At 34.7% G+C, this 24,099-nt stretch overlaps 1 protein-coding gene across 6 annotated transcripts in view; it reads left to right on the forward strand.

Moving 5' to 3' along the window:
* Positions 1 to 24,099, forward strand: part of WWP1 (WW domain containing E3 ubiquitin protein ligase 1) — a 135,411-nt gene that overhangs the window by 15,785 nt on the left and 95,527 nt on the right. For 5 of the 6 annotated variants that reach the window (XM_074199594.1, XM_074199591.1, XM_074199588.1 and 2 more), the window contains exons 2-3: positions 4,690 to 4,784; positions 21,111 to 21,161. The gene's annotated coding sequence lies outside the window, so the exon portion shown is untranslated. The remainder of the gene's footprint in view (positions 1 to 4,689; positions 4,785 to 21,110; positions 21,162 to 24,099) is intronic. The other variant, XM_074199592.1, reaches the window with a different exon arrangement.

Consider the following 24,099-nt stretch of genomic DNA (forward strand, 5'->3'; position numbering starts at 1 on the left):
TTGATCCTCATATTAACCCTAGGAAGTAGGTATTATTCTCATTTTCCTGATGAGGAAACTGAAACAAATAGAGGTTAAATGATTTGTCTGGGTTCAGACATTGTTTCTATAAAAGTATTTGAATTCAGGTCTTCCTATCTCTAAACCTAGCATTCAACACTGTATTAACCAGGAGCTATAAGGTTCTCATTCCATAGTATCCTGGATATCTTAGTGTGGTCTTAAGCTGTTGTTTTGTCTTTTATTCTTGAAGACCATGACATGATCTTGAACTGGATTTGAGTGAGGGGATGCTGTACCAGTCACCAGACTCACTTTGTCCTCCAGAGCCGTCTGGATGTGATTGGTGAGATATGAATTAGGATGACCAAAGATGAACCTGAAAGAAAGGCAATCAGGATTAAGTGACTTGCCTAAGGTCACACAGCTAGTATGTGCCAAGTGTCTGAGGTCGGATTTGAAGTCAGGTCCTCTAGCAGCTGCACCACATAGCTGCCTCTTAGGAACATTCTTTGTAAAATTTCTCTCTCTCCCACCATGCAAATGTTCTTCAGTGGTATGTCTTCCTAATTCTGAAATGAGATTTCCCACCCACCCACCCCCACAGTTTTAATCCTTTATTTTGCTTCTTTACCCATTCTCTCCTGTAGGTTTTCTTCTTTCTCAAGTTATTTTTCCCTTGTTAGACTTTGATTTAATTCGGTTTCTCTCATTTGTCTTCTTTTTTAAAATGTACTTGCCCATTCTGAAATGTAGTCCCCAAAACCCACTTATTTATTTGTACATAGGGTATTTTAATGTTTGGTATTTGATGTTTAGTTTTAAGCTTGTTCCATGGCAATAACTCTTTCTTTCACTTTCACCCTTATTTCATTGTGTACTCTTAGAAAGATATTTCTGATCTCTATTTTGTTATAATGTTATTAATAGCATCATGTTTCTCTTTTTGACACACTTGGCATCGTCTTTTTTAGTGGTTTATTTCATTACTTGTGCCTCTCTTGGTGGCTCTTTTATCTTGTATTTTTGTTGTGTGAAGTGTCAGGTCCAGTTTTTTTTTACTGGAATGCTTTAAATCTCATTTTTTATGGAATGTCTTTTTCATTAATGGCTAACTACAGGTTTGCGGAATATGGTACAGTGGGCTGCATTTTGCTCTTTTGAACATATATCCCATTTTATTTTGTGTTTTCTAGTGAACGCCAAATCAACTTGTGTTAATCAGATTTATCATACTTTATGTGTGGAAAGTCTTTCTCTTGGTCACTTGCAGAATTTGTTGTTTGTCATTGAAATTGTTCGATTTAACTACTGTGTAACTTGGAGTATAGTAGCATAAGAGTTTTTTTGTGTATCTTAGAGTATCCAGGATAAAAGTTTTTTCATGGGCGCTGTAGATCTTTCATTTGGTATGTTTAGAAGTTCTGGGCAATTTATTTCTTGCATTACGGTGTACAGATTTTTTAACATGTGTTTTTCTAGGAGACATAATCTTTAAGTTGACTCTTGATGCTGTCTCTGACCACATTTAATTTGCTTGTTTAGAGAGCATATTTTCTTTTTACACGTTGTTTTTGTCTTCCAGATTGTCCTTCACCTTGTTTTTGTATTTTTTTTCTCTTTGATGAGATTTGCTATGGTGGATTCGGATTTTTCTGTTCTGCTGATTATTTCTCTATTGATGGCCACAAATTTTTTGCTATAATAAATTTTAAATCTTTTAAGCCAGTCAGGAGCATCCTGTTATGCATTTTTCCTTCATTGGGAATCCATCAGGTTCTCTGGCTTATCAGGTGTTGATTCATTTTCCTTTGTCTTACAACATTTATCTATAGATGACTATAGTTAGTAGATGATCTGGATACCATTTTCCCTTTGGTTATTATGTCCTCTCTGTTGGTTTATCTTCTTTCTCCTGATATTTGGTAATTCAGTATTTTTAAACTCATTTCTAACAAATTATGTCTGTGTCTATTTTTAGCTCTCTTTTATCCACTTCAGGTAAGAATTAGATTCAGTGGATTCCCTATTCCTTAATTCTTTGCTCCATGAATACTCTTTCCATATGTCCCAATTATGAAAAACAACTCGTTTTATTCTCCTTTTTCTTTTTTCTTTTTTCTTTTTTGCAAGGCAAATGGGGTTAAGTGGCTTGCCCAAGGCCACACAGCTAGGTAATTAGTATTAAGTGTCTGAGACTGGATTTGAACCCAGGTACTCCTGACTCCAAGGCCAGTGCTTTATCCACTACACCACCTAGCCTCCCATTCTCCTTTTTCTTTAATTTTTTTTAAACCCTTCAATCAGAATCCATCTATATTTGGGTCTTCTGTTTTTCTTATTTAACTATCGATTCCCTTTGAAGACATTAAGTTGTTATGGAATTAAGGTTTCAAGGGACATTTTTTCTCTCCATGTTAGAATTTTATTACTCCATATTGTATTATAGTCCCTTCTAGTTGCTCAGATAAATTTTGTTGGGTTTTTTTATATCTAAATTTCAAAATTTAATCTGGTCTTTACATCAAAATTGCTTGAAAGCAAAACTTTAATCTTCATTGAAGGTCCAGCTCTCAGTCTTTATTTTTTGCCTTTTGAAATATATATTCTAAATTTTCTTCTTGGTTACGGTGGGAACTACTAGGTCTTGTTTAATTCTGACCACAATTTTTGGTACCTAAACTCGGAGTGTTTGCAGCATATTTTTCTTTGATGTGGTAATTCTGAATTTTTGCTGAAATTTCTGGGATTTATCTTTTGGGGAATGTCTTTCAAGGAAGTGATTGATGGTTTTTATCATATGCTTTACATTTTCTCCTTTTTCCCCCCCCTATTGTTTTTTTGCTTTCTCATGAAATCAATTTGTTTGATCCATTATGATTATTAAGGAAGCTGTGAAGTAAAGTTTGTTGCTTTAACTTCTAGTTTACTTAGTTTCTTTTCATTTCTTCCTGAAATTTTATTCTATTTTTTAAACTTCCTGTTTTATTTCTTTGAGATATTACTGTAATTCATGAGAAAAATCCATTTTTTCCCCTCTGAATCTCTCTGCTTCAACTTAATACTTTTGGGGTATCGTAATTATTTAGTTTTTCTCTTCTTTCTGACCTTTGTTGGGGAAAGGTAGGGCTTTATGTCAGGGTATATAACATATCACCTCCTAATAAGTTTTTGTTTGTTTTTTCAAGGCAATGGGTTAAGTGACTTGCCCAAGGTCACACAGCTAGGTTAATTATTAAGTGTGTGAGGCTGGATTTTGATCAAACTCAGGTCCTCCTGACTCGGTGCTCTAACCACTGCACCACCTAGCTGCCCCCCCCCCCCCCCATATGTTTTTGAACAGAGTGACTAGGCCCTACTTTCCTACTTTATCTCAATCTGGGTTACCCTGGTCTACCAGCTACATCCTAGGGTTATAATCTCTTAGAGTTGAAAGTACTGGATCTTTAGACCCTCTATGACATCTCAGAACAGAATGCTCGAGAATTTGGAGCCCATGGGCCTAGGCTATCTTGGACTGGATTATCTTGTTACTCTTTGTAATTTCCAGTTTTCTTATCTTGTGAGTATAGGATCATGATGGGATTTTCTTTTGGAAAGTTCCCTCTGTCTCTTGAGAGCCTGTCAGCCTACATCTCTGGTCAGGTTCTTTGGGAGTCTGCCAGCCTATACCTAATCTGTTTCTTCAGTTTCCTAGAGATCATTATTTGGTCTGGTGCAATTTTTAGGTTTTTCAGGATTATACTTATAGGAACTATACAGTTTGCCTGCTTTCAGTGAACTATCCTGGCAAGAAGTCCACTATAATAGCTTTTAGATCATAAGAAAGGTATCAGTTTAAAGGACACATTCTATTACATATTGTTATATATTTTTAACATTTCAGATAGATTTTGCTGTATAAATAAATAGACCTTTTCCCCCTTATATGTTTTCCCCATATATATATATATTTTCCCCATATGTGTGTGTGTGTGTGTGTGTGTGTGTGTGTGTGTGTGTGTTAATTGGTTTTTCCAAGACAGATGTTTTCTTGTATTTAGCTTTATTAGCATTCGGTTTATTTTCTGCAGTGGAATTATGTAAAGTAGGAATGGGATATCAATCTGGGATCATATAGGTAAAATAACTTCTTACAATTTTGTTATTGTAGTTTTTAATATAAAAATGTCCTTTTAGTTCAAATCTAAATTTCTCTTGTTATACAAGTGAACTTGTATTCCAAACCAGTGTTTGACTTGGCATGAAGGTGAAGTGCCAGCCTTTTAAGGAAGTTTTGAGACTCTTTCTTCTTACTGATTGTGGGGACTTTTTTTTTTCACTGTTTAGATTTTTTTTTTTTGCAAGGCAAATGGGGTTTAAGTGGCTTGCCCAAGGCCACACAGCTAGGTAATTATTAAGTGTCTGAGGTCGGATTTGAACTCAGGTCCTCCTGACTCCAGAGCAGGGGTTCTATCCACTGCGCCACCTAGCCTTCCCTGTTTAGATTTCTTTAAGAAATAATAAAATGTTTTTTCTACATTTCTTATTCTTGAAAGGTGACTCCTTGACAGTGTTGTCATTTGGTATCAGTGTTAACCTATTACTTTTCTTTGCTTTTTGACCTTGTGCTTTTGGCTTATTGACAGAATTACAGTCACCTCACCTCTTCTCTTCTACACTTTAAATCTTTTCTACATCTCTTTTTAGAGAGGCAGTGTTGTGTAGTGGAAAGAGCACTGGATTTGGCATCAGGACAGACCTGGGTTTGAATTCTACCTCCAGTACTTACTGTGTGACCATGGGTAAGTCATTTAAGCTTTCTGAACACCAATTTTTTTCATTTGTAAAATGAGGATAGTTTTTATTACATAGTATTATTGTGAAGATCAAATAAGATGATGCATGTGAAATTCTTACAAACCTCTCATTATATGATCTAGGCATGTCAATAGACATACAAGTTTTTACTATGAAATAAAAATTTTTCTTCTACCAACTCTTTTCTTTATGGTTAAAAATGTAATATATCAGTTGACAAAGCTTGATCCTTTGAGGTATTCTTAAATTCCTGTTCTAGTTTTAGAATGCTGTATAAATATTGGAGTAGTGGTGATGATGGGAAAGGTAATAGTAGTAGCTATTGCAGCATTTTGTTCTCAGAGGTTAGGTAGTCCTTCTTGCTAAGGCTTTTTTTCTCATTTTTTGCCTTAGAGCAAGTTTTAAGTCCCTTAAAGAAATGGGGGGACTCTTACCTCAATTTTAGCCTTCATTCCATCTTCAAAATCATCAGCAGTATTCACTCCTCTGTTACCAGAGAGGCAGAAACTTCTTTTGCTGAGTTAGAGAAGTGACACTCCTGTTACCACCACTGACCTTAGTTCTGTTTTCTGACAGTGACTGAAATTAGTGACTTCCTTGATAACTAGACCTTTTAGAATTATGATAGATTGAAATGGCTGCTCCTATCCTACTCAGAGCAGTTTTATATTTTTTTATTTAAACTATTTTGTGGTACTCTTTCCTCACTTTTTACCAGTCCCTTTAAAATCAGAATTTTTCCATGTAGATGATTCTAGGGCATCTAGGTGGCACAGTGGATAGAGCATCGGCCCTGGGGTCAGGAGAACCTGAGTTCAAATCCCCCCTCAGACACGGAATAATAGCCTAGCTGTGTGACCTTGGTCAAGTTACTTAATCCCATTGCCTTGCAAAAACAAAACAAAAAAAAAAAAAGATTGGGTTTTTCTAACATGAATCTCATCCTAGTCTCAGAAATTCTGCTCACCCTGGTCCCCTACTGTTTACCCTATTGCCTTGTCCAATCCCATATTCCTTGAATTTACTGTTATTTTTATTCTTAATTTTTATTTTGAGAGGGGTTAAAAAAATTTCTCCATTTTCCAGCTAAAAGTATGCTTCCATAGAGTCATTTGGAACTTATTGTTTCTACTAGTCCTTTAAAAAATCTTTTTTTTTTTTTTAAAGAATATTCCAGGGGCGGCTAGGTGGCACGGTAGATAGAGCACCTGCCCTGGAGTCAGGAGTACCTGAATTCAAATCCGGCCTCAGACACTTAATAATTACCTAGCTGTGTGGCCTTGGGTAAGCAGCTTAACCCCATTCATTGCCTTGAAAAAATCTAAAAAAAAAAAAAGAATATTCTAGGGAGCTTCTAGGTGGTGCAGTAGATAAAGCACTGGTCTTGGAGTCAGGAGGACCTGAATTCAAATCCGGCCTCAGACACTTAATAATTGCCTAGCTGGGTGGGCAATTGGACAAATCACTTAACCCCAATGCTTTAAATAAATGAAAATTTTAACAAAATGAATATTCCAAAATCTAGTCTTATATTCATGGGTTTTGCTCTTAAACATTTATTCTGTCGTCATGTGGTTTCTTACACACTTGAGCTTTTCTTCCTACCCTAGCCAGTTTTCTTTTGTTAGAAGATTTAACTTGAGGTTCATACACTTGTTTTTAAAAAATATTTTGATAATTTTACTTCAATATAATCTTCAATTTATGCATTTCATTTTTACATTTTAAAACATTTTTCTGGGAAGGGAATAGGCTTTACCAGCCTGCCAAACAGGTAAAGCAGTAAAGGTATACAAAAATTAAGAATCCCTGTTACAGTGTGAATGTAGTAGACTTCCCTCATACTGCTTTTGCCCTATCTTTCATGGCTATTATCTTCTTCTCATCTTTTTTGATTGGTTAGATAAGCTGTCTGAGAAAAAAGTTGCTATCCTGGTATTATTCTTTTTGGATTTAATGTGGTTTGTACACATTGTATAGGTGGATAATATAAATACTTTTTGTAACTGAGTTTAAGTATTGGGATATGAATTTATTTTCTCCAGATTCACAGTATCATAAGGAATAATTTAGAAACAGGATCACAAGGATGACGTTTGCCTCTTCTTGTTTTCACATGAGATTAATTTTTTATTAAGTATATAGGACTTTTTAATTGTAAAAATATTTAGTCAGGAATTTAAAACCTCACACAAACTTGTCTCCTAAGTTAGTTACCAAAAAACTGACTAAATACGTAGTAACTACAGCAGACAGGTGTTACACATGTCAATATTTGTCTTTATATGTGTATCTATCACTCTGAGAAGGAAGTCTATCTACTTTTTTTTAGGTTTGTTTTTTTTTTGCAAGGCAAATTGGGGTTAAGCGGCTTGCCCAAGGCCACACAGCTAGGTAATTTTTAAGTGTCTGAGGCTGGATTTGAACTCAGGTACTCCTGACTCCAGGGCCTGTGCTCTATCTACTTTGCACCATCTAGCTGCCCTTATTTTTTTTTTAATGAAATCTAATCCTTTGGTGGTTTTGCTTCACATTTCTAAAAGGTCAGGTAGATTTGTATGAACTTAGGAATCTTAAAAAAGTCAAACACAAAATGAATTGAAGCACTACTTTGATCTTATTTTTATTAAAACTTTAAAACAATGCTTAGTCACATAAATTAAAAAGTTGACTTCTAATGTACAACATTATGTACCATATTCAAATTTTAAGACAAAACCAAGTATTTCAGAATTATGGTTAAATGATTGTTCTTATAATCTTGTTTGTACAAATAAGGAAATTATTTTATCACATATCCAGATTTATTTTTTAAAAACATTTAATTTTTATTTAATTTTAATTTTAAATAAAATGCTAGTATTTTATTATTTTCCATAAATGGTGAAAAATTAACTAAAGTACAAGCCAAGAAATAATCATGACCAACACTATAACTGTGGAATTATAAATTTAAAACATTTTCTGTGTGGAGTTTTGCTTTTAAGAGGACTGGTCTCTGTACTTTTTAAATTAATTTTTCCAAGTCCTTCATATCCTCCTGTTCTTCCCATTTGTCCTATGAGAGGACCTCCAAGTCTTTCAATCCTTTCTCCTCCAAAGCCTTGATCCATTCCCCAAAACTATCTCTTGACCTTCTCTGAACATATTATCGGGTCCACCACGGTCCATGAGGGTACTTTTCTTACCCCTCGTGCCACTAGGGTTGTCTCTGCCATGAACACCTCTTGAAAGTGTAAAAGATGATGGAATAAATTGTTGTATACTAATTATAGTAGTTTCTCTGGTAAATTTTTGGTTTCCAGAGCCAATTCAGTTAGGGCACTACCAGTCCCTTACTTTGTTCTGAATATTTGCTCCTCCCAAAGGATTTCCTTGGAAACTTCTGATTTCCTTTTGTAGAAAATTTCCCCTTTCTCCTATTCAATCCATGGGACCTCCTTGCAGAGGGGTTGCTACTACCTCTCCTTTCTCTTACTCCCAGTAAATTTCCCTTTCACCCATTGACTCCATTTAAAAAATATATTATACCTTCAAATTTGACTCTCTCTTGTGTCTTGACTATAAAAGCTTCTAACTGCTCTAATAAATGAGAAGGTTCATGTGAGTATTATCAATATCTTTCCATGCAGGAATACATGCAGTTCATCATCATTTAGTCCCTCATATTTTACCCTTTTCCACTCTCTATGCTTCACCTGAATCCTGTACTTGACGAACTTTCTGTTCAGCTCTGGTTGTTTCAACAGAAACATTTGAAATTCCCATTTCATTGAAAGTCCATCTTTCTCCTGGAAGAGGATGTTCAGTTTTGCTGGGTAGTTGATTCTCAGTTGCATTTCCAGCTGTTTTGCCTTCTGGAATATTATATTCCAAGCCCTATGAGCTTTTAATGTAGTTGCTGCTAAGTCCTGTGTGATCCTGATTGCAGCTCCACGATATTTGAATTGTGTCCTTCTGGCTGCTTGTAAATTTTCTCTTTGACTTGGGAGTTCTGGAACTTGGCTATAATATTCCTGGGTTGGTTTTTTTTTTTTTTTGATCTCTTTCCAGGGGAGATTGGTGGATTCTCTCAATTTCTATTTTACCCTCTGCTTCTAGGATATCAGGGCAATTTTCCTATGGAAATTCTTTTAAAATGAGGTTAAGGTTCTTTTTTCTGATCATGACTTTCAGGTAACCCAATCATTTTTAAATCATCTTTCCTGGATCTGTTTTCCATATCAGTTGTTTTTTTCAATGGGATATTTCACATTTTCTTCTAATTTACATTCTTGTGGTGTTGAATTATTGTTCCTTGATTTCTTGCAAAGTCATCAACTTCCTTTAGCTCCGTTCTACATATGAAGGATTTGTTTTCCTCAGAGAGCTTTCTTATCTCCTTTTCCATCTGGCCAATTCTGCTTTTTAAAGCATTCTTCTCCTCAATAACTTTTTGAACTGTTTTGTCCATTTGACCTACGCTGGTTTTTAGCATGTTATTTTCTTCAGCATTTTTTTGGATCTCCTTGACTAAGCTGCTGACTTTGTTTTCATATTTTTCCTGCATCTCTCTCATTTCTTTTCCCAATTTTTCTTCTATCTCCCTTACTTGATTTTCAAAATCTTTTTTTTTTTTTGAGCTCTGTCATAGTCTTGAGCCCAACTTCTATATTTCTTGGAGTCTTTAGAAGCAGAAGTTTGGACTTTCTCATCTTCTGATTGTGTGGTTTGGTCTTCCATAGGACCAAAGTAATTGTCTATGGTCAGGTTCCTTTTTTTTTTCCTGTTTATTAATTTCCCCAGCCTGGTTTGGTTTTGGGGTGCTTCCTGAGGTTTTGAGTATTATTGGGACACCCCTGCAAGGACCTCAGTGTGTGAGGCTCTGACTGCTCTCTTGGTCTGTGAATGACCAAAAGCTCCCCCCTCTGTTCTGGAGGCTGGGGGGAGTGGTCCCTGCTCTACAGCGGGGCCCAGACTGTGATTAGGGTCTGAATGTGGTCAAAGCCTCAGAGTCCTGGGGCTTTGGGACATATCTCGGCAGTCTCCCTCCACTCTTCTACCTTCAGTGGGCTGAGCACTTAGGGTTGCACCTGCCTGGAGGTTCTTGCTGGGCAGGTCCATGGGCCTGCTTCTGTTTCCTGGCATCTGGGTTGTACTTAGTGTGGAGGCCTCCCTGAGGGCCTGGCCTGGGCTTTGTGTTTGTTCTGGTAAAGGTCTCCCTGCTGATCTTCCAAGTTGTGCTTGGTGCTCCCTGGAGTGCAGGTCAGGAAACTGCTTCTGCTGCCAGGAGCTAGCACTCCCAGGCACCTTGGGGCTATTTCCAGGAGACTGAAGTTCCTTGTATCTTCCCGAGCTGCAGCTCCAACCCCATGGAACAGAGTCTTCCCACTATTTTCCAGATTATCTTGGACTGGAGAATTGCTTCACTGGATCTTTCTGTGGGTTCTGTCTCTTGATAATTTAGTTAGAGTCATAATTTTAAGGTTTTTGAAATATTTTGTAGGGAGCACCTAGGAGAGGCTCTTCTCCTGCTGCCACCTTGGCTCTGCTCATTTTCATTTCTAAACGACTTTTTCTCCCTTAACTATTATCACCATCTTTATCATTACAAGAATATTTCAAGGGTACATAAATGACTGATCATATTCTGATTAGCAATAAATAATGTTGTTAATGTCATTTGCCAAGTGTCCCTGAGGAAAGCAGGTCAGAGCAGAAGTCACAAATTTATTCAAGTTTGGAGGATTGACTAAATCTTTTTAAGTGTAGAGTTTGTAAAAAAAAAAAAAACCAAATTAGTAGTAGTGCTTTCTGATAGCACATGTATACAGTTACCTGAGAGTCAGTATAAGACAGCAGAATGTTCATCACTGGGTGTCTTCCCACTCCTAAGAAAACATTTGTAACACTTATTTATGTGATACATCCATTCTGATTTCTCAATAGTAGTGGCAACATCAACAATAAATAATATATTTGGTATCTTGGTAGACCATCCTCCATTCTATAGGTTCTCCTGTCCTTGATATTTTTCTGGGCAATCTCTTAATAACCTACGTAATGGATGTGTAATGAAAAAAAAATTTTAATTATATTTATCTTTTTAATTAAAAAAGATAATCCTTATAAATATAGCATTAATTTAAGATGTGCTATTAAGTAACATTATGGACTAGAGTCCATAGCCTCCAATTATGTGACATTTCAGACTCAAATAGTAATAATTTCAGTAAATTTTTATAAATAGCTTGCAGTTGTTTTTGGATTAGATTTGAAGGTAATTTTATGGAGTTGCCTGAAGTTTCTTTTTGAATTATTTAGGAAGATTAATGAAAAGATACTTCCAACTAGAAAAGAGTAGTTTTAAGAACTTGGTAGAAGCAAACAGTTCCACTTACATTATAGATTAACAAGTATTTCTATAACACCAACTATGTGCCAGACATTGCTAAGTGCTTTATAAATATTATTTGCAAATATCTTATTTGAGCCTCAAAATAACCCCTTTTGTTCTCTTTGAGGTGAGACTCTTTATCATCCCCATTTTTACAATTGAAGAGACTGAGGTAAACTACCAAGTGACTTTAGGTCACTTTTGATCCTTGGGTCTTCTTGACTCCAACCCTTTTATACTTTAATGGATATTAAATTTTATGGTAATAATATGATTGTATCTCTCTGGAATTGATAAGGACTCTAGAGGACATATTTAGAGGTCAGATGTCCCATTATACAGATGAGGAAGAAGGTTCATAGATAATGGCTATCACAACTTGAACCTTGATCCTTTGATTTCAGAACTTGCAATCTTTGCACTGCAACATGCTGTCACATGTTTTATACCATTAATCTACAAACTCTAAATTATAATCATAGGTGAAATTTTATAAATCTCTAATTATGAATTAATTATTTAGACAGGCAGGCCCTAATGAATAGATGGGATTTGTAGATTTCAGTATTTGATCTAAGAAAATATATGTTGATTCTCAGCTCTTCTCCCAAGCTCAGTGCCAGGATCTACTGCTTCAATCACATTACTGAAACAGGATGGTGAAGGTCAGAGTCAACGGTATTGGGTGCTTGGTGACCAGGGTTCCATTCAACTGAAGCAGAGTAGCCATTATGACCAGCAAAGACCCCTTCAATGACCTCAACTACATAGTTTTTATGTTTTGTTATGATTCTATCCATAACAAGTTCAAGTAACAAGGTTACTCTAAAGGCTGAGAATGGAAAGTTAATGATCAATGGAAAAGTCATTATCATCTTCTAAGAGTAGGATCCCATTAATATTAAATGGGGAGATCCTGGAGCTGAGTATTCTGTGGAGTCTTTTGGTATCTTTACTACCATGACAAAGGCTGGGTCTTTGAATGGTAATCTCAAGCAGGTCATCATTTCTAATGCTCCAGTGTTGATGATAGAGTGAACTATGAGAAATATGATCATTCCCTTGAGATTGTAAGCAATGTCTTCTGCACTACCAGGTATCTTGGTATCTTGATAGACCATCCTCTTGATCACCTTGGGCAAGGCTATTCGTGATAACTTTGACATTGTGGAAGGACTCATGATTACAGTTTATGCCAGTACTGCTACCCAGAAGACAGTAGATGGACCCTTCTGGCAAGCTGTGGCATTATGGGCATGGTACTGCTCAAAACATCGTCCTTTGCTTCCACAGTTGGTACTAAGCTATAGAACTGAGCTGAATGGAAAACTCAAAGTCAGGGCAAAGAAAAAATTGTTATGTTAATAGTGAAAGTTATACTAATAGTCAATAGTTGAAAATAAATACTTGCTTTAGAAACAAGTCAATATTGTATAAATATATTTTGTTAGTGTCTCATGTATTGAAATAAAAAAATTTGCCAAGGCAAATTACTTTCCAGTTATTTATTTACCAAAGCTGCAGGGATATAGATTTTAAAATATTTTAGAAACTCATGTTTTAATTATATTATACATTCTTCAAATGTTAAATGGTACTTGGCCTGTCATCTTTTTTCTCTTCAATTTTAATGAATGAAAATTTTCATGAATGGCCAGTCAGCTATATTCCAGGCACTGTTCTAAACACTAAGATTATTATCTAACTGAGATGATAGGGAGAAGCTCTGGTCTTAGTAGATCTAATTCTGGGCAAGGCAGTTAGCAAGATGCTTGGGGGTGGGGAGATGAATATGATGCTTGGATATTTGCATGGAATTGCAGCAGGCAAAGAATAAGTGATTTGCTGAGGGGTGACACAGCTAGTAAAAATCTGAGACTGAATTCGAACTCAGATCTTCATGACTCCAGACTCAGCGCTATCCATCATGCATGAAGAATAGGAAGTAAAAACTCTAGGATGGAATGTCTTAAACAAAACCAAAACATAAAGGAAGTCAGAATCATTGATTGCAGTGGACATGAAGGAGATTAAGGTGTGATATGACTAAAATGTAGGAAGGGGCCAGATTACGAAGCTATTTAGCTTTGAAAACCAAGTAGTAGATCTTACATACTGTTCTGGAGATAATAGGAAGCCACTGGAGTTTAAGTAAGAATAATATGGTCACACGAATATTTTAGGAAGACCAGTTTCACAGCTGAAAGGGAGGTGGATATAATAGGCCAGTCACTGGTGATAAGGGCCTGTATGCATCACAGTTATCAGAGGAGAGAAGTGGGCATTTAAGAGAGATGTTTGAAAGAGATGATGAACAGGATTTGATCACCAGTTCAGTATTGGGATGAGAAAGTGAGTAGTTGAGGATGACTCATAGCTTCTAAGAATGACATGTATTTGATAGGAATAGGGAAATTAGAGAGGAAAGATTATGATGAGGAAAAGTAATCAGTTCTCTTTTGTATATATGTTACATTTAAGATGTCTGCAAGACATCCAGTTTGAGATTTCTAAAAGGCAATTGGAAAAGTGAGGCTGATGCTTAAGAGAGAACTTGACAAGTAGATCTAAGACTCAACTACTTTTTATTTTAATTTATTAGTTTTTTAAAATTTTATTTTTACAACTAAATGTAGGGTAGTTTTTCAGCATTTATCCATTTGCAAATTTATGAATTCCATATTTTTCTACCATCCTCCCTTCTCTCCAGCAGCAAACAGTCTGGTAAAAGTTTTACATGTACAATCATATTCAGCATATTTCCTTATTAATCATGTTGTAAAAGAGGAATTAGATCTAAGGGGAAAGAGAAAAAAGCATGAGAAAGGAAGGAAAAACAAAAAGAAGTTTTAAATATGCATTCAGAATCCATGGTTTTTTCTTTGGATGTGGACAGCATTGTCCATAGCAGTTCTCTCAGTTCTCTGTCTTTGATCTTTGAACTTCTGAGAGGAACTCTATCCATCCTAGTTGATCATCTAACAACGTTGTTGTGAATATGTACAATATTCTCTTGGCTTTGCTCACTTCACTCAACAACAGTTAATATAATTCTTTCCAAGTTTTATCTAAAGTCTAACTACTCATGATTTCTTATAGAATAATACTTCATAATAATCATATATCATAAACTTATCCAGTCATTTCCTAATTGATAGGCATCCCCTCTGTTTCTAATTCTTTGTCACGACAAAAAGAACTATTATAAATATTTTTGAACATGTGTGACTTTACCCAATTTTTGTGATTTCTTTAGAATATACCTATTATGTCATTGCTGAGTCAAAGGGTATGAACAGTTTATTGCTTTTTGGACATAGTTCCAGATTACTCTCCAGAATTACTCCACCAACAGTGCATTAATATCCCAGTTTTCCCACTTAACTGTGCAATATTGATCATTTTCCTTTTTTGTCATCTCAGCTAATCTGATAGGTGTGAGGTGTTACCTCCTAGTTCTGATTTTCATTTTTCTAATCAATAATGATTTGTAGCATTTTTTCTTTTTTTTGTAGCATCTTTTCATATGTCTATATATAACTTTAATTTCTTCATCTGGAAACTGCCTTTTCTTTGACCATTTATCAATTGGGGAATCAACAACTTTTTATATCTTAACTTTTAAAAAAATATGTTTGTAATGAAAAAATATATATGTTTGGATAGAGCACAGGCCCTGGAGTCAGTACCTGAGTTCAAATTCTGCCTCAGACAATTAATAATTACCTAGTTGTGGGGTGCCACAGTCACCATTTTTATATAATTTGCAATTGAATACACAAAATTTTGACATTTTAAATAAAAACTTCATGTTAGATTGGATATTTATCATACTTTTAATGAAGTGTTTATTTTCTAATTCTTACTTTGATTATAGCCCCAAATCCATTTTTAGTTGGGTTTGAATCATGGAACTTAGCACATATTTGTCTCCACCTCTTGGATAAATTTCCCAACCTTATATGAGATATAGCATGGTAAAAAGTTTTATTGTCGTATTTCATTCCACTTCAATAATTTCCTTAATTCAGAAACTGTTCTGTTTCTTGACATGTCATTACCAAAGATCATCATTACCTCAATGGAGACAAGATATCTGGGCTCACTGGAAGTAAAAAATCCCTCAAACATTTTTAGTTGATTTCTTTTAGTCTGTTAATAATGCTCAGATCTTATAGAGACATCTGAACTTCTCTCATCTGGTTTTTTGTTTGGGTTTTTTTTTCCTTCGGTTTTTTCAAGGCAAATGGGGTTAAGTGGCTTGCCCAAGGCCACACAGCTAGGTAATTATTAAGTGTGAGACTGGATTTGAACCCAGGTACTCCTGACTCCAGGGCCGGTGCTTTATCCACTGCGCCACCTAGCCTCCCCCTCTCATCTGTTTTGACATAACCTTGAAAAGAGAAAGTTTCATCAGTAAAAATTATCTTTTTCTAATTTATATTACTCTATTACTTTTCCTTTGACACATTTTTAAATAGTGGCAAATTTTGTGTGTGTGTGTGTGTGTGTGTGTGTGTGTGTGAGAGAGAGAGAGAGAGAGAGAAATGTTGCTTTTCTTTTAACTTCAAGCAGACTGTTCTTGCTATAAAACTTGTGGGTTTTTTTTAAAATTAATAGCAGCACATTCAGATTGCCAGGTCTCTCTTGATGAATTTTTAACTAATTAATTAGGTTACTTTTCAGCAATGGCTTGCCCCTTTATTTCCTTTGATGCTATGATAAAGCCCTCATCTCCTGTGTGTTTGGCCTATTATAGCTTGCTCCTTGGTGTCCCTGTTGCAAAAGTCTGTCCCTATTCCAATCCATACCCCTTTTCAATTTTTCCTAAAACACCAGTGTGATAGTATTACCCTAACTGAAACTCCAATGGCTCCCTATTACTCCCAGAATCATAGGCAAGATCTTGTTTCATAATTGGCCCTTTCCTGCATTTTTGTAATATTATATCTTAATTTCCTCCATGTCCTCTGCAAACTAGTTAACAAAACAGTTTGTTAATAGTTCTTAGCATGGATTTTTTTTTTATTTTTGACTACACTTTCCTTTGGGCTTTGGTGTGATTCATTCTGTTTTATTGTTGAACAGCAGTTTTCTTTTAGAGGCAGTAGAAGCAACTTTGGAGTTGATTAAGGAAAGCGTATAGTCAGTCTGTCTTTAAGGGAAATTACTTGTGAAGCAGTTTGTATGAACGATTTGGATGGGGGTGAGTGGGTGGGTGGGTGGGTGGGAGACTTGGGGCAGTGAGACCGTAGGGGTCTTACTTGCATAGCAAGCTAACTAAGGAAACATCTGAAAGTGATGAGCCCAGAAAAAAGGGAAAGCGCAGAAAACTAAATTGATATAATAAAATCATTTACTTTCAGATTATTTTCCTTTCATCAATTTTCTTCACTTCCAAGCTTTTTTGGAGAGTGATCAGTTTCTATACCTTCTTGATACTGTAAATGATTCAGGAACTGTAATTAACTTTTTGATTATATTGTTAGTTTTCTTGGATTATTAAGTTTTTGTCTATTTCTTGGTCAAAAACTAGGAGACAGATTTCATTTAGTTAATACTATTATTGATTGGATATATAGCACTGGTTATAATTGGTTTTTAAAGTTTTAGAGTGAATTTTTAATCAGTCTCATGTCGTAGTTTACAATTTTGAAAAGCATGTAAACTGAATACGAATAATCTATAGGAAACAATAGTACTAAGAGAATATTGCAATTCTTAGCAAGGGCTTGATGGCTCAGAGTTTTATACAATGACCACAGATACCATAAGCAACCACTAGGATAGATCTATGCAATATAAAGCTTTCTGATATAAAAATATATTGATTGAATAGGATAGTTTATCCAACAGTTAGTAAGCAAGCATTTATTAAGCACATACTATATGCCAGGCACCATGTTAAATCCTAAGGACACTAATGTCTTTAATAAAACCAGCATTATTATGCAAGCTTATATAGGAATAAATACTGATTATTTTATTCATCATGTATTGGATAGAGTGCTGGGCAAAGAATCAGGAAGACCTGAGTTTGAATATAACCTTCCCTTATAAGAAATTGTGCTATTTAAAAAAAAAATTGGGAGCAGCTTGATAACTCAGTGGATAGAGTCAACCCTGAAGTTAGGAAGATTTGAGTTCAAATGTGGCCTCAGACACTTAATAATTGCCTAGCTGTGTGACTTAAGGCAAGTCACTTAACCCCATTGCCTTACAAAACAAAAAACAAAGAAATTGTGTTTGTTTTTAAAGATTAAAAAAAAGAAAAAAGAGAAAAAACATCATCCTGATTGATGAATACATTCAAACTTGTAGACCTCCCACTTTCATGAAGGGATAGATTCGGGTGTCCTTTCAATTCTAGTCATATTGATTTTCCTAATTTTGTTATATTCACTTTTTATGTTTTTTTCTCTGTGGTTGTTCTTTCCATTTCCATTGTTATGGTTTTGTGTATGTTGCATTCTTTTTTTTTATTTGAGGCAATGGGGTTAAGTGGCTTGCCCAAGGTCACACAGCTAGGCAATTATTAAGTGTCTGAGGCTGGATTGGAACTCAGGTACTCCTGACTGCAGGACTGGTGCTCTATCCACTGCGCCACCTAGCTGCCCCGTATGTTGTATTCTTAACCCTACTTCGTTTTGTTTTGATTTATGGAGATCTCTCCATCTTCTTTGTATTCACATACATCACTGCTTACATTATGATAGTATTCCATTACAGACTTTTATTTTTTTATTTATAAGTTGTTTAGCTATTCTCCAGTTGATGAGCGCCTGGTTTATTAAAAATCTTTGTTATCACAAAAAGTACTGCTATAAACATTTTTTATTTATGGGGACTTTATTCTCAACAATGGCTTCTTTTATGTACAAGCCCAGTTGTTTAAAGGGATATAAGTTTAGTCACTTTATTTACTTAATTCCAGATTGTTTTTCCAATTCACAAACTCAAATGTATTAGTGTACCTAACATTCCCTAAACCTTTTAACATTGATAATTTCCATTTTTTGTCATGGTTGCTAATACTCAAGGTGTGAAATATGAAACCTCTGTATGGCTTTGATTTCCAATTCTCTTTATAGTTTTTTTTTGTGGGGGGGAGCATTCTTTCATGTAGTTATGAATATTTTGCTATCCTTTTTTTCAAAGAAAGATTTTATTTATTTTGAGTTTTACAATTTTTCCCCTAATCTTGTTTCCCTCCTCCCAGCCCCCACAGAAGGAAGTCTGTTAGTCTTTACATTGTTTCCATGGTATACATTAATCTATTTTGAATGTGATGAAAGAGAGATCATCCTTAAGGAAGAAAAATAAAATATAAGAGATAGCAAAATTATATAATAAGATAACGGGTTTTTCCTAAATTAAAGATAATAGTCTTTGGTTTTTGTTCAAACCCCACAGTTCTTTCTCTGGATATAGATGGTATTCTCCCATCGCAGATAGCTCCAGATTGTCCCTGATTGTTGCACTGATGGAATGAACAAGACCATCAAGGTTGATCATCACCACTATTGCAATTCTTTTTGATATTTCATGTTCATATCTTTTGATCACTTATTTATTGGGTAATTATTTTACATTAAGAATGTTTATAAAACTTGGACACCAGATTCTTCTTGGAAATATTTTTTTATGTCCAGCCCCTTTCCTTATCCTAAGTGGACTGATTTTGTACAGAAGCCTTTCAGTTTTGAGTAATCAGTGCTGCCTATTTTATCATTTATAATTGTCTTTGTTTCTTGTTTTGTTAAGAATTCATTTCCTTCATGTAGTTATAAAATGAGATCTATGTTACTTGCTTCTCTTCACATTTTTTATAATGTGCTCTGTAATATTTACATTATCCATGTATTTAGAATATAATATGGAATATAGTTTAAAATGTTACTCTAGACCTAATTTCTGCCAGATTACTTTATATTTTTCCCCAACAGATTTTATAGATTTAGGTGTTTTTTTCCTGAGTAATTTATATTTTCCATTTAATCAACTAATTGGTTATTGTTTTCTATTGTTTGATTGTTCTTTTTCTGGTCTGTTGCATTAATCTGTCTCTTTTTAAACCAGTTTCAAATGCTTTTAATGACTGCTGCTTTATATTAAAGCTTAAGGGGTAAAAGTGCTTTACCCTTTTTATCCCTACCTTTTTTCCCATCTTTTCCCTTAATGTTCTAGAATTTGTTGGGGTTTTTTTTATCAAATTAAATAGCCCCTGGCAGAGCATTAAAACAGTAAATTATCTTTGTTTTATTATACTGGCACAGCCTGGCCTTTCATTTTTTCTTTAAGGAGCGCTTTGTAATTGAATCTGCACAAATTTTTTGGAGTGCTTTGGATGCTTGATGTCCAGATAGTTTCTATATCAAAATACAAAAAAAATAGTTGGTTGCAGTGGGGTTTCACATTTTCTTTTTATTTCATGTGTTTTGTTATAATATATAAATCTAGTTGGTTTGCAAAGATATATTTTGTAACCTTCAATTATGCTTATGGTATTGTCTCCATTAGTGTCTTTGTTAAAATGCTAGAATTTGCCAAGTAAGCTATCAACAAATAGTTTTATCTCCTCTACATCTGTTTATGCCTTTAATTTCTATTTCTTATTGCATTTCCAACTATATGAAATAATAGTGACGTGAGAGGGCCATCCTTGATTTTTTCTAAATTTATTGGGAAAAGTTCTAGTACAGCCTTCTTGCATTATGATACTTAGTTTTGGTTTTAGATATTCTTTTCATGACATTTTAAAAAAGGTTCCTCTATTTCAGTACTTTGGTAGAAGTTTTTGTTTTTAGCATAAATGGGTGTTGTACTTTGTCCAAGCCTTTGTCTAAACTTTTTTGGAATCTATAAGGATAATCATGTGGTTTGAAGTGCTTTTATGTTTTTGTTTTTTTGTTTTTGTAAGGCAGTAGGTTAAGTGACTTGCCCAAGGTCACACAGCTAGTTAATTATTGTCTGACCTCTGACCTTCCATTTAAACTCAGGTCCTCCTGACTCCAGGGTGGGTGCTCTATCTACTGCAACATCTATCTGCCCCAAGATGCTTTGATTTTTTAATAAGATTATGTTATTTCTTTTTTTTAATTGAACCCTATCCTTTCTTTCCTGAAATAAATAAAACTTGTTCATAATAAATGATTTAATTGGAAAAATGACTGTAGTCTGCTTGACAGGATTTTGTTTAAAATTTATATATATATGTATATATATACATATATATATATGCTGCATAAAAAGGTTCTGGTATAGGGGTTTTTTGGGGGTTTTTTAGAACAATTTATGAATTATGGTGTTCTTTAAATTTTTTATATAAGTAGTCTTTTTTTGTTCTTTTTTTGCAAGGCAGTCGGGTTAAGTGACTTGCCCAAGGTCTCACAGCTAGGTAACTGTTATTGTGTGAAGCAGGATTTGAGTTCAGGTCCTCTTGATTCCAAGGGCCAGTGCTCTATCCACTCTGCCATCTAGCCACCCCTTTAAGTATTCTTTTAATCCAGAACGACCAGGAGGTTTTTCCTTTTGTAGTTATTTATTGCTAGTTCTATATACTTTTCTGAGATTGAATTATTTAAGATTTCCATCCTCTAATTTTTTTTGTGTTTATTCTCAGTTTTGTAGAACATAATAGTTTCTGATTTTTTATTGTTTTTTATTTCACCTTGCTAATTGGCCATTTTAGTGATTTAATTTTCCACTCTAATATGTAATCAAATTAGCTAAAAGTTGTAAATTGTGTTAGTTTTATCAGAGAACCAACTTTTACTTTTATTTGTCATTTTGATTTTTCTAATCTTATTTTTCTTCTAATTTTTAAATATCTCCACTTTTATACTTTAATTTTTGTTTATATGTTGACTTTCTAATTTTTAAAAATGTATGTTCATTAATCCTCATTTTCCATTTTGTTAATGTATGTTTGTAGGGATATGATTTCTCCCCTGAGGACTACTTTAGCTGCACCCCAGAAATTTTGGTATGTTATTTATTTCATCTTTTTTTTTTTTCACATAATAATTGTTCCTATGATCTTTTTACCTCACTCTTTGGATTTCACTATTAAGTCTCTACTTGAAGTTTTACCTTTTTTTTGGTGGTGGGGTCTCTGAACCAATGACTTTATTGTATTATGATTTGTGAAGGATATAATTAACTATTTCTGCCATTAGCATTTTTTTTGATATTTCTGTGACCTGATACATGTCCACTTTTTTATAAATGTTCCATGTGGTGCTGATTAAAATGTATGTTCTTTTGCAATCCCATTTAGAAAGTGCCATAAGTTTTAAACTAGTTTCTCCTGCAGTTTGTTAATTATTTTCCCTTTCGTTTATCTTTCTGTTGTTGTTCAGTCATTTTATTTATGTACAACTCATTGTGACCCCATTTAGGATTTTCTTGGCAAAGATCCTGGAATAGTTTGCCATTTCTTTCTGTAGATCATTTCACAGATGAAAAAAAATGAAGCAAACATGTTTAAGTGACTTGCCCAGGGTCACACAACTAGTAAGTATCTGAGGTCAAATTTGAACTCAGAAAGGTGAGATTTCCCTACCTAAGGCCCAGCACTGTATCCACTGCACCCTCAAATCTGAGAGAATGCTATTAAAAGTCTCATGTCATTATTGAGTTACTGCTCTTTTGTATTTCAATTAATGAATTCTTTTTGAATTTGAATTCTAAGACATTTGTAGTGTATACATTTGTAAGTGATATTAATTTATTGTCTATTTTTGTATGCTGTAGTTTTCTTTATTGATCTCTATATTTTCATTGTTTTCACTTTATCAAATGACTTGATTATAGCTTCTGCGTTTTTGTTTTCACTTGGCATAGTAAAAATTTTTTCCATGCCCTCAGTTTTGTTTTGTGTATGTCTTTGATTTTCATTTTTGTTTTCTTAACCACTCTGTCAGTCTTTTTGTTTTACTGTATTGTATAAATCACATTTAACTGTCTGAGTTATGTTTGCATTTCCTTCATTTGATTCTAATGGGATTTTTTTTTCCAAATTATTTTTCTCTCTATTGTAACCACAGTACTATTTCTCTTGGGTTACTTTAGCTAATCTTTTTAAAGGTGAGATCACCTTTCCCTTCAAGTTGTTCTGTCCATTAATTTTTAAAATTGTATATTTTGCATCCCTTTCCTAGAATCAAATAGTTGGTACAGTGGATAGAGTGCTAGGCCTGAAGTCTGGAAAACTCCTCATCCTGAGATCAAATTTGGCCTCATTCACTTATTAGCCATGTGACCTTGTACAAGTCTCTTAACCTTGTTTGCCATTTTCCTCCTCTGTAAAAGTTGAGCTGGAGAAAGATAAGGCAAACCACTTCAGTATCTTTTCCAAGAAAATCCAAATGGGGTCATAAAGAGTTGGACATGACTGACATGGCTGAATTACAATAACAAATCCCATTGGACAGTATTTCTTATTAGATCCTCATTGTCTGGTTTATTACCTATTAATAACTAATCTTTTTCTATTCTGAGACTCCTTTTTAGGCAGTTTCTGCCACTTGAATTCCATTTTTCTGTTGTACCCTAGTCCTAGAGTACTGTCAGTTCTTGCATGTGACAGAGAGGATATTATCCCGTGGTAGGACTCCCCACCTCCCCTCCTTCCTTCCTCTTATTACGCAGTTGATTTGATCTCTCCCCTCTTCCTGACCTGATTACTTTCTTTCGTTATTTGCCTCAAAATTTCCTCCCTAGATTTTTGCCCTTCTTTTCCCCCTAAGTGTTCTTAGAAATTTCATCTCTCACCATTGATAGGATGAATGCTCTTTTCAAGCACTAAATTCCTCAAATCACAAGGTCCCTATTGCTCTTCATAGATTACTCTTTTTTCCATAGGAACATTCATTAGTGCAACTTTCTACTATCACCAAAACAATGCCTTTCTCTTTACCCTTCATTTTCACTCCTTCCCTGCTCTTCATCCAATCCCCTGCAGACTCTTCCTGAGGGATAGTAGGAGTCACCTTCCTTTTATTGTTGGGCTTCAATTTGACCTAGGCAAATGGCACATCCAGGGCCATTTTCAGCCATTCATATCTGATCAGTGGACCCAGATGGCTCCAAAGGAGAACGTGAAGCTGGTGACTTAACACAGCACCCCCTCTCACAAAGCCAGTTCATTTGCTGATTATGGCATCCAATGTCATGGTCTTTGAGAATGAAGGACAAACATCATCATCATCCTATGGATGGTTGCATTTTTTCATTCCTTCTTCATTTCTGTTTTCTGGGACATTAAAGAAGCGAATTATTTCTTTGGGTCTGGTTTCCTTTTTAAGAATGTTTTTGCCTCTTATTGATTACTTCTTTTTCCATGTATGATCAAGCTTAGTTTTATAGGATCAATCACTTTTGGTTGCATCCTAAATTCCATTTCTCTTTGGAACATGTTTTTCCATTTCCTCTGGTGTTTTCTAGCGGATTCAGAATCATCTTTTGTTTTTGTAAATGAATTTTCCTTTGTATTTGACGATCTTTCTCCCCGTTACTTTTAGAGTGTTGTTTCTGATTTAAATTGTTAGACTACTATGCATCTTAGAGTTTGCAACCTTGGGCATTTTTTCTGGAGGTGAAGGCTGTGTTAAGGTTCTTTCTACTGGGATTTTATTTTCTTTGTTTAGAAGTTTCAAGAAGGTTTTTCTTGTATGATTTCTTGCTTTATAGTGTTTTGGTTTTTTGACTTTTTTTCTTTTGGGAGGCCTCTAATCCTTCAGTTGTCTCTCCTCATCATGTTTTTCATATAAATATATTTTGCTTGGATAAAAATCATATTTTCTTTTAATGTTACTGTTTCATCTTCTAGATTATCCTTCATTTCTATATTCATGCATTTCCAATCCATCTTTAGCTTTTTGGGTGGGGCTTGCCATTGCAGATATTATTCAGTCATTTTT

The sequence above is a fragment of the Macrotis lagotis genome, chromosome X (genome assembly GCF_037893015.1).
Source record: "Macrotis lagotis isolate mMagLag1 chromosome X, bilby.v1.9.chrom.fasta, whole genome shotgun sequence".
In the NCBI taxonomy this organism is placed as follows: domain Eukaryota; kingdom Metazoa; phylum Chordata; class Mammalia; order Peramelemorphia; family Peramelidae; genus Macrotis; species Macrotis lagotis.